Genomic DNA, 12,181 nt, shown 5'->3' on the forward strand with positions numbered 1-12,181 from the left:
TATATATATATATATAAGAAAATTATATGTATAAATTCTCTCTCTCACATAGAATATTAATAATTCTATATATATGTTTTGCGGAAAATATCAAATTATAATAAATTATTCTACAATATCTTAAAATTATATTCCAAGAAATATTATTCAAGAGAAAGATATTTTTCAATTAGTGCAATGTATCTTTATAAAAATTCAAATTTGTGGATTATTCATTCGTGCACATAAGAAGAAAATCAAAAGCCCATCGTGAATGTCGATACGACATCGATTAAACGTTATGAATTTTCATTAAACGGTGCTGTTTTAACATATTTTTCCCATCCGAGAGGAAGAAATTCTCATTTTCTCTCACGCATACACATCCATCGGTTGATCTACTCAGCCTGATCAAAATATCTCCATCGAATACTTAATTACTTCGATCTCACTATCTTGTAGATGGCTTGCTCTAACAGCCATGTACATTATATACAAGGAAGACTTATGATGGGGTTCCAATTTGCCGCGGGGCGCCGTCAGGCTGCGTTTAACAACTTTTTAATGGAGGCTTGGCGACCATCGTCAGCCTCGGTCGCCAACGTTGAACCTTAATTCTAACGGGTGTCATTCCGAAAAATAAGTTACTTCGTCTCACCTTCGTGAATGGGGAAATCGCGTTTTTCTCGTTGTCCTATTCCATTGAAAGAAATGTTTGAGAATCTCGTCGTATTAAAATGTTTGAGAGAACTTGTATGTCATCGACGATGTTTTAATCGATGTAAAAGAGATCCAAGCGCAAACACAACATATTAAACTGTTAAAGCATTTACGAGTTTCGTATCTAACATAAGTAAATCGATCGATTTCGTATGCTGCATCTACTCAATTTATTCTGATAATTTATGAAACAATCGTGTTGTAGATATATTGCATTAATTTTTTTTGTCATTAATATTTACTTTTATAAATTTACTAATATAATAAAATGTATATAATAAAAAGATATTAATTTAAAATACATTTTAGGTAATTTTTACCCATTACTTAATACCTCTACCGTGTAAAAATTTATAAAAATTATATATTAGTTAAAATCCTGCTCTTGGCCGATTATATATCATATTTAATCGTTTTTATATATTAGTGTAATAATAAATATATTAAATATAATTATTACGTTTAGTATTATGTATGTGTTTAATTAATTGTTATGTTATACAACATATAGGAAATTGGGTTTGAAAAATATTGTCATTGCACTTTTGATGACTCAATTTCTAAAGACCGCGTACGTTCCAACAGAAATTGGATAGAGTGTAGATTAACAAATGTATTAATGAGAGACGCCTAATTAATCAACGTATTTTTCAATAATACGGCGAAAGGGACGTCACGAGAGAAAAAGAAAACGCCGTGAGGGAGAAGGGGGGGAAAATTGCTTAACTATAATACTCGGTGAAATTCGCGATAATAGTAATTAACCAGCGCACGGACCTACGGAGTTACCGATTCATAGCTGGTGTCCACGATTTGCACGCGTCGAACGGCGAGGATCGATTTTTCGCGCGCGTACACGCGCACGCACGCATCCGGACGCGCGCGCTAAACTTTCTCGCACGCACGTACGCGCGCGCACACGCGACCACACGCATGTCGGCTCACAGTGCGATATGCGTATGTTGTACACGCGTACGTATGCATGTATAATACGCACGGCGTACACGTGTGCGCGCACACACACACGCATACATACATGCTCATACACGTGCACGTTTCACCCGAGCCATCGCTCTGAGCCCTCGCAGAATCTCGCCCAACCCCGGCTCTCTCGTCCCCACGTCACCCTCCTTCCCGTCCTCTCCCGGCACGAACATCCCCCTCACCTCGTCGGCCTCGTCTCCTCTCTTCGTTCTCCTGTTCACCCCGTTTCGTCCCTCTCACCCTTACCCACCTTCACCGCCGTTCTCCACCTAACCTAGCGCAGCATCCGCGTTCTGGAGCTGCTCTCGCAGCTCTCGTAATCGCATTTGACGTCGCTACGTTTTTGTTTCAGAGCAGTACGTGACGCTTCCGCCCGTGAGGGCTCTTGGCAAAACACGCAAGGGAGGAAAAAAGAAGAAGACGCCGATGGAGAGGGAAAGAAATAATGTGCATGTCTGTGCGTGTATATGTATGTGCGAGATAGAGAAAGAGAGAGAGAGAGAGAGAGAGAGAGGGGGGGTGGAAAGAGAGGAGTGGAAGAGAAAGAGCAAAGCAGCAAGTAAGGAGGAGGACACGAAAACGACGAGAGAAGAACGGACGCGCGAACGTTCGGAGGTGGGTAGCAGGTAGGTCGGGGGTGCACATCGAGGATCGAGAGATCGAATAGGAGGTTGGACCCTTGATCATCTCTCGACTTGGACAAGGACGATGAGAACGAGAAGGATGAAGCAGAGGAAGGAACTCTCTCTTCTCTGCTGTTTTTTAAGCGTCGTAATTTTTGCCGATATTTCTTGACATCGTTTATTCCCTTTGCTAGCCATGCCATCGCGGGTCCCGTGTGCTCTCTCAATTCTACATTCGAGATGGAGTGCTTGATGATGGAGAGCTTTCGTGAAATCCCGTCCCTCTTGTCCTTTATATAAAGGACCGACACGGAACGGGACCGAAATCAACTGAAATTAACAGTAATGAAGATCGATTAAATTCGCATTAACGAGAATCGCGATATCGTGAAACGTCGTCAGATATTGATGTTGAATAGTTGAATTGTTTCCATAAATAAGGCTTCTTGTATACGCGCTCATGGAAACGTATCTGGGGTATTACAGTGTGCTTCTTCGACTGGCATTTTGCGAAAAAATGAGACTTGTTCTAAACAGATAACAAAATTTATTTTCAGCTAATTTTATCTTAGCAAAAATTATGGGAGGAATAATTTCATTATTAAGGTATTTAATATTGAGAATTAAATTCTCGCAAATTACAGTTTTTTAATTAATTTTTTACTCCAATAATTAATCACAACACCTACAAAAGGATATTCGAAAGCACCTTAAAACAATTTAAACGGAATTTGATACTGAATATCTTTCTACTCATAAATTTATAATAAATTTATTGAACGCAAATGTTATTGAACTTCGATAGCGTGCGCGCGCGCTGTGTAGAAACACGGTAAAGAGGCTCTTCCAAAGCGATTAAGTAACATCATGCAACTCTATGAAAAGAGAAGGTCCAACAATCAACTGATCGCCACCTACAGCCGCTTTACACGTGACGGACAGGGTAACGTTTAAATCGGACAAAAGTCTCCCTTACGCATAAGTCGATCGACACGTGCTTGCCAATTTGTTGGCCGCACGTGTCACCGACGAAACCACGTCAAAATATTGCACTCGATCTGAATAGGCCAATTACTAGGCTGCGTAACCCAAAACACGCCCACGCTTCACGCGGCGAAGATCTTCTTGAGATCGTTTTAATTTCGACTTAGGAAAAGTCGAAATTAAAAGACCACGTGGATTTCTTCGTAACCGTATCATAAAATTCCGCGCGCTTTTGTGTTCGATGCAAAATATCTGCTTAATCTTCCTTAACTACAGCTATTAAAACTACATCTACACTGAGAGAAAAAAATGATTACAAATAACATAATTTAATTGTAAGAGTTATCATTTTTTATAGAAATATATACTTATTATTTTATTAATCATGCAAATATATATATATAGTCAATTGTGCTATTAATAATAGTTACACACACTGCTTTTTTAGTTTTTTTAAAACATTTTTTAAATTATTATTATTACATAAATTATAAATGAAATTAAGATAATAATTATATTAATTATAATTGCGATTGCATTTATTGAATAAAGAATTATTATATTTACCATTTATATTTTCATATTTTACTTGATATTAATATTTAAAATTATTATAATATATGGTACAATTTTTTTTCATGTTTGAAGGAACTATACACATATGATTATTATTATAGCAATAATAATCATAAAAATGAAGCTCCTAACCATAATTATTTTATCATGTAATTATAATTACAAATGCCAAAGACTTTCCTCTCACAATCAGTATGTAAATTCTAAAACGTCTTGTTTCAAGTACAGAATACAAGTAAATCGTTTTACGGCGATTAATAAAGGTAGGTTTATAGTTCTTTTACTTACAATTTATAGAATTTCATACAACTAATTGTAGAGATTATAATCGTTTAAAAATTTTTGTTTTGTGTCCAAATGACTCGTTTGTATAACAAGGATAAGGTTGATATTCATAATTGGCTATTTTATTTAAGATCGTCTCTCTTGAGTACAGTTTTAAGATATCATAAGTCAATCAAAGCAGTATTAGTATTTTAAAACATTACTTAAGACAACTTGAAATAAGAACCGACTATGAATACCGGTTTGAGATAATACTTTCTCACGTAAATTTCGTTCTCACATTTACGCGATATCCGTATGATTTCAGGACGATGGTAATAACGCGGATCCGAGCGAAGTATACAACGCCAACGAAATTCGAAGTCGCGGCCTTTGTCGGATGTTGTAAGTATAAAGGGGAAAGTTTTGCGCCGGTAGCTTGGCAATTCCGCCTCTTTCAATTCCTCCAAAACAGAACGCCCATGGCGCGTGTCGACACTTTCGAAGGCCGTAATTTTCTCGACAGCACTTAAAACTCAGGCAAAACGGGCCAATTCAAGACCGGACCAGGCCTCTTTGAGGTTTCTATCATTGCCAACGCAATAATTCGCTTTAACAGCCTAGTCCCGCCCGTTCCCATGGCTCATAGTTCGTTTCTTCCACTGTGTTTATTGGTGTTCTCTTTTGTTTGTCGCACAATGTTTGTAACAAGTCTACACACTTCGACAAGGAATACGCAAAATCGTGAAAAGAACATAAATCAATGTTTTGCCTTAAAAAAACATTTTAATTATAGTGCTTAGTGTATTATTTTATTTTCTATAAAACAATTAATTTTTTATTTCTCTTTTATCTTTAAGATATTATTTTTCTAAGACTTTAAATCTTTAGATTAACATTAAACTATGGTTATTACTATAACTTTCTTACATTATACGGTCTAATAAGATTCTTATATTATTTAATGTTAAATTATTTTTATGGCATCTAATTTAAGTTTTTGAAATTGTTCTGTTGAATTATTTTATTTTTGCAAGCTTTTAAGATATTCTGTATTCTAAAAACTGATATAAGTTTGACAATGTTCGATTTTTTGTATTTGTAATCCTTTTGTTCAAAATATAAAAAATTTTAACAAAAATAAAGAAGAGTAACATAGTTTTCATGATGTTATTTTATATAAATTTCGTAACATTTTTTCTTCTTTTACAAAAGTTTGAATCTGTTTCTTCCAAGTTTCGATTTATCAATACCTCGCATTCTATAAAAAGTATTTGTTAAAATTTTAGAAAAAGGTACATATATTAAAATAAAATAAACATTTTGTTTGCGATAAAGTTTTGTTTTAAATTGCATGCCAACTTTTTCAAAATATTTAATATCAAACATAATATGAATTAAATTTTAATATTTATATCTTTATAAGAAAAAACATTTTATATTTTTTAATTAAATGAAAAAAGAATTAGTATCATAACGATTTGTGTATCAGAAATATATTATATATATATATATATATATATATACATACATATAAATTGTAATGTAACGATGCTATCTATCGACTATTTGTCATAGTGTACCTACAACATGAGATGAGAGCAGAGCAGGGAAAGATGGACGGAGGTAAAGTACTCGATAATGTCATCCTTTCATAATGCAGGCATGCATCTCGTTGCACGCGAATAGTCGCTCCGACGCCGACTACGAATTCCACGTGGATTTCTATGTAACGTCAAACCACTGTTTGTATACGACCGCCGTCTGATCGATCTAATTCGCAAAGGGTAGATGATCGAGATTAGATTTTATAGAGCGCTAGCCTCGTTGCGCGGACCATATGCATGTTATGCTTTGTAAGGGTAGTTGGCGGCACCCCGATGACTTGCAAGTAGAATTAAAAATGAAGGATCAGCTTCGGATGCAAGCATAGCTTATCAATAAATTTTTAAGTCACTCAATGCAAGTCGGAGGACGTAATTCATCTAAAAAGAGAAGAGAGAAAGATTGGTGATAGAAAAAAAAGTAAATTAGAGAATAAAAAACTAAAAAAATTTATTTAAAATTGTATAATTTATGTTTTATAGAGCAAAAATTGCAAATATTAAATTTTTTATTTTTGGTCCATCTATCAAAGCACTATTGATATATTATTTATGCTGTATGATAAAGATAGTCTATCCAGATAACAAAAAAATTGCAGTATCTTTATTTTTGCAATTTTCTGGCTGTTGAAGGTTCATAAAATTAAATACGTAGTAATAAATAACAATGATAAATGTGTATTATTTAAAATAATACAGATTATAATAGATAATACAAATTATTTTTAACATATTATTTATACTTGATGAAACATTTTTATAAAAGATCTTGTTGATCGCTGTTTGAAATTAGATATCGGCGGCAATCGTGGTCTTTGTCCATATGGGAAAACCGCCCACTAATGTCACATGGTGCACATTGGCACAAATACATATATGTATGCACATCATGAAACTGTACATAATTATATATATATATATTTAAAATCGTTGTACAATATATATACATGTGTACACATATTTTTGTATATTTCCAGAAAAATGTTATGTTATTGTCGGCTCATGGAAAACTGTAATCACAGATATAAAATATAATAACATATATAAAAGCGTGACGAATGTAAAATTCATTATAATAAATTTGCAACATTTTTTTGCATATATTACACTTTTAGCGGCGCGTGTGCGATAAGTTGTAAACCGGAAAAAATATGCGCTACTTTATTTCTAACATTTTAATTTTCATTAGTCCTCGGAGTTACACGAATTGGTATAATGACGTAAATGATAATATAAAAATATAAGTGTTTCTTCACAAAAATGTGTGTAAAAGATACGATTAGGAAGAAGTTAATTGTGAATATATGGTAATACATACTTGAATATAAATAGTTCGATATAAATCATGAAGAATTTGAAAACTTTCTAGTCTTTTTACTATGTTTTCGTTTTGAGACAATATAATTTATATAAATTATAATTACAATTTTTATTTTGAGATTCTCAGTATAAAAAATGTGCTATTTAGAATTCTTTAATTACTAAAAATTAATATAATTTGTCTTTAGATATACCAAACTGGAGAGAGAATGTAAAAATTTGCAAATTGTACAGTAAGATTGTTTCAAAAGCAAATATTTTTTGTTAATATTTAATTCGATATTTTTTTGGAAATTTATTAAAAGGAGAAAACAAAATATTTCTTAATTTCATTTATTTCGATTGCAAATAATGTGATGTAAATTGCATTATAAAAAATAATTTATTCTGTTATAACATTATGTATTGCTTGTGTTACAAAAAAAAAACATGTTAATTTCGTTTCTTTCTTCTAGAATCTAAAAGTTGAACATTTCTGTTTAGATATAAAGCGATATGAATCAGAATGTATTCAGAAAATTATTGACAAACTATCGATGAAGTATTGATAAATATTACTGAAAACGATCAAGAATCACTGTCAGATCGGAGAATAAATGTTCCCCACATTTCATGCTGAAGTTTGATGCCGTTTCTTACAGGGTAGTTTATTCGTGGCTAGTGTGACAGATTTTCGACCACGCCCTGCCGATATGGTACCCCCTTGCTTAGCTACCCTTGGATCCACACGTCGAAAATTTACCGGCTTTGATCTGTACGCACTGACTTTTCCGGCACCGCATGTTTCCGTCGCGTTTTTATTGACTACTTTAATAAAAGAGCCCGAACCTAAATATAATATACCATTAGTTAGAAAAAATATATATTAGAGTACCACACGTTACACACGTGATTGTGAAAGTCATGGTATAAATAAAAAGATTGGAAATCGCAATATCTACTAAAATAAGCTCTCAAAACTTTAAAATTAATTATTGAACTTTGTTGCCATCTTTTAACATTATTGTTAAATAATTATTTAAAATTACATTATTATTTATGTATTCGTTCTATCTATTTGTTTCAAAATTAAAAATTAAATAAAATTTTTAGAATATGTATTCGAATAAATTAGAGGAGAAATACATATAAAATCCGCGCACACACACACTTTCATATTTTCAAATAAATATTGAAACTAATATAATCTCGATAAGCTGAGATTCTGGGACAAAAGATCGATAGAAAAGAATATTCTCTGAGTTTATTCGCGATGCAAATTGAACTCATCGCAATTTTAATTTTACTTAATATTGCCATTTTGATAGTTTCATATTTGTGTTAAATTTTTTACGCTTATAAGTTTTATCTCACCATTTTATTATAATTAGACGTAGCTGCAGAATATAAGGCATTAAAACATAAACTCTAAACATCACTTTTAAGTGCAGATTTTTGGAGATTTTGCTCCAGTTCGTTCTTTTTCCACGTTTTTTTTTCCAAATCGCGGAGTGGTTGTTTATCTTGTTTTGACCACGCCGCGCAATGTCGGTGGCCCAGTTTCCGGGGAGCTAGCAAATTGACTTTTGCCAGTTCAATGAAAACGGCAGCCGGGCCTTTGAAAGCGCGCCTCGCAACTTCTGAGACGCCAACGCTCCGAATGAGCTCTCGAAACTTTACATTTCTTCCTCGTGCTCCCTTTTCATCGTTCCGTTCGATCTCGCGATGCGGAGCTCATCGATCTCCCTTGGCGCGGTCGAGAAAATCCTCTCGTTCTCTCTTGGTCCCCGTCTCGTCGCGTCGAGGGACGCTTCGAGGAGGGCGCAAGGACGAAGGACTCGCGGAAAATCGAAGAGCAAGGAGACGGTTCTGCGTTTGACGCGAGCGCGCATATTCCATCGTGCTTGCGAGAAAAGAAAATGCGCGCTGTAAAGAAAGGCAAGAGAAAAGGGAGAGAAAAAAAGTGAGCAAGAGAAAAAAAAAAAGAAAGAAAAAATAAAACAGATGAGAGTGGAGGAAAGCAGAAACGCACAAAGGCGCGCGCAAGAGACGGTGGGGGACTTAAAAATGATATCCACCGTGAGACAAAGTGGAGGTAGCTCCGGCGCAAAGAAAGCCAGAAATGAAAATGGAAATGCCGACAGCTATGACGATGCAAATCGCGAAGGGACGCCGGAACGAGAATGAGAACGTAGTGAACGCGCAAGCAGAATAGATGATCCATGCTGCTCAGCATAATTGGCGCCCCTAAGAGTTTTACGGATATTCTCTTATTAACGGCCAGTTTCCTGTTAATCTAGAAAGTCAGGTGCAATTAAATTAAACTTTGAGCTTATGAGAATAATAACGGTATAATAGGATTGTATTGATGTCCCATATAAATTTTATAAATTATCGTGTTAAAAGTATCATAATGTATAATTTTCAATTTTAGTAACATATAATAAGTAACATAAAAATACAAAACTGTCTCATTGCGAGTCTAAGTCACCCAAAGAAACACGGGAATGACAGAAAAATAACAAATAATCTTACTTCCTCGATAAATAAAAATTTGTCGATAGAGAATTCAGAAGGATTTAAAAAATGAAATTGGCAACCCCCTGTGGGGGATTACAAAGCCAAAACTACGCGAGTTTGAGCGATCTCGACGAAATCTCGAAAAAGGGAGGAAATCAAGAAACGCAATCTACCGCGGCTCGACGTAAAAAAAAAAGATACAAAAAAAAGACGGAACGTGCAGCACGGTGTGAAAGGGTCGGCAGGCGGAAGATAGAGAGCGGAGTCCGAGTCGCCAAATTACAAATCCTCCGAAAAGCCGGGCGCGAGATACACAAAGACATTTAGCGCCGGGCCGAATGCATCTCACGGCGCAAACGATGCGCCACTGCCGCGCGCGGCGTAGCTATATATGTGCGGCACGCAGGTGGGTCACAGGCGTGGGTGTACATTACAATCAAATCCCCGAAAAAGGGGGGAAAAGAATTAAAAAAGCTATCTGCCGCGAGATAATAAAAACGAAGACGAGAGCACATGCACGCGAGCGCGCGCGCGCGCGCGCGGGGGAAAAGGCGGGATACCGTAAAGAGAGAAAAAGGCAGAAAGAGAGGAAGAGAGCGGAACAGCGCTCGATGGAACGAGAGAGAGAGAGAGAGAGAGAGAGAGAGAGAGAGAGAGAGAGAGAGAGAAGAGATGAGAGAAAGAGAGAGATAGGGGCAAAGGTAGAGATGAGATGAGAGAGACGGATGGAGAGAATCGAGAGTGGGAAGGACGACGATGACGAGGACAGGGAATGGAGAGCAGGATCTCCTACGCCATATCCCTCCCAGCGCGCGTATTGGTGACTGGGATGAAGCGTGTGCGTGGTCGGAAAAGCGCTACACGCTGGTAGCCCCGGAAAGAAAATCGCTCGCAGGCTATTTTCTGGAGGAATTTTTATTGGTACGCGCGCCATGTTGGCGACGGCGGTGGGGTCGCCGCGGGCATCCCGACGACCCCCGCGATTGGCCGTCGCCCAGGCGACGTACCCTCCGTTGAGCCAATCCAACGCGTCCGCCAAGCTCTTCGCACCCGCGCGTCACGAGGGGTAGCGGCGGTGACGGCGGCGGCGTGCGGGGGTTGAGATCGAAGGCCGGGGGTGCGGGTGGTAGCGACCGGTTACGAGCAACAAACCCCTACCACGAGCGACGACGACGGCCGAGAGGCAGGCAAGCAACCCCCTTGTACGCGTACTCTGCTCACTCACCCCCGCGCGGAGTCACCGGGATAACTGCATTTCGCGGACAGAATCCCACAAGAACTCACGGCGAGCGGTCGCCCCCTCTGATTCGCTCTCCGCTCTTGTCGTCTCCGGGTTTTCCCACCGCGTTGTCCTTCGCAGGAAGGAAGGAAAGAAGGAAGGAAGGAAGGACGGAAGGGCGCGTCGTGCACGTCGTCTTCGTCGACCTCGTCGTTGCCGTCGGCGTCGTCATCGTCCTCGTCCTCGTCGCCGTTGTCGTCGTCTCGCGGTGCGCGCCATTTCCTCATACCGAGCCATTTCTCGCCAATTACTTCGATATTCGAATTTTCAAGGCCAGCTGATCGCGGACGCGCGTCGACAAAACGAATCCTGCCCCCTCTCACGGGGGTCCTCGCGCACCCTTCTAATTGGATCGACGAGATAATCAGATTTGAATCGCGACCGAATTCCAGATTTGCGTCGATCACTTATTGCAGCGACTCGCGTATTCTCTGCGATATACTAATCCTGAAGTTGGTATTGTCGTGGATTTGTTTTAATTATTCACGTGTCACATCCGAGAAGCAATAACGAAAGGATTTTCAACTAACTGGCGGTAAACGAAGATTAAATTGAAGGAAGAAGATCCGTATGTTTACGATTTTACACGAGTGTCTTCAAATTGGATTTCTTGACTGAACAGTTCTTGAAGAAAACGACGCAGACATCTTTTAAAGGACATTACGAAGAGAAGATTCGCATATCTAAGTGAAGACTCGAGAAACGCGTGTCTATACGTTCGTCGAAAGTGCATCAGAACTACAGTTGTTTAAACAGCATATAGTTGAAGTATATTATGGACTAAATACTCCTCGTTAGTAAAAAGTCTTCGACGTAGATGCCCATTCTGTTAGATGCGAAATGGATCATCAGTTGGATCTGAATTAAGTTGTTACTAGCAGATATAAGAATAATTGTTGTGTGAATAATCCGTTGCTGCCTGTAAATTTTTACGAAGATTAATTGTACGTGTGTGTCGAAATTTACTTAATATTAATTATCAAATCTCTAAGATAGAATATTATTTCTGATAATCGAAGACTACTGGAATTTGACTGGAAATGAAACACTAAATAATACTAAATCAGAGGAAACAATATTTTCGTAATGCTCTGAATTCCAAAGAAGTGATATTTCTTATCACACGCTACAACATTCCAGAGAAGTTTACTAGGACTTTCTAGTGATAATGCAAATGTATGACACAGTGAAAGAATGATAAAGAAAGAAGAAAAGGAGATACCTACAATCATCAAACTGGATTGTTCACAAGCATATAACAACACACAAACGAGATTTATTTTTTCTTCTAACAAATCGTTTTAATTAACCGAAAAGTGAACTGTTTTAAAAAACTGTTTTAAAGAATT

The sequence above is a fragment of the Cyphomyrmex costatus genome, unplaced genomic scaffold (genome assembly GCF_001594065.2).
Source record: "Cyphomyrmex costatus isolate MS0001 unplaced genomic scaffold, Ccosl1.0 scaffold193, whole genome shotgun sequence".
NCBI classification, from domain to species: Eukaryota; Metazoa; Arthropoda; class Insecta; order Hymenoptera; family Formicidae; genus Cyphomyrmex; species Cyphomyrmex costatus.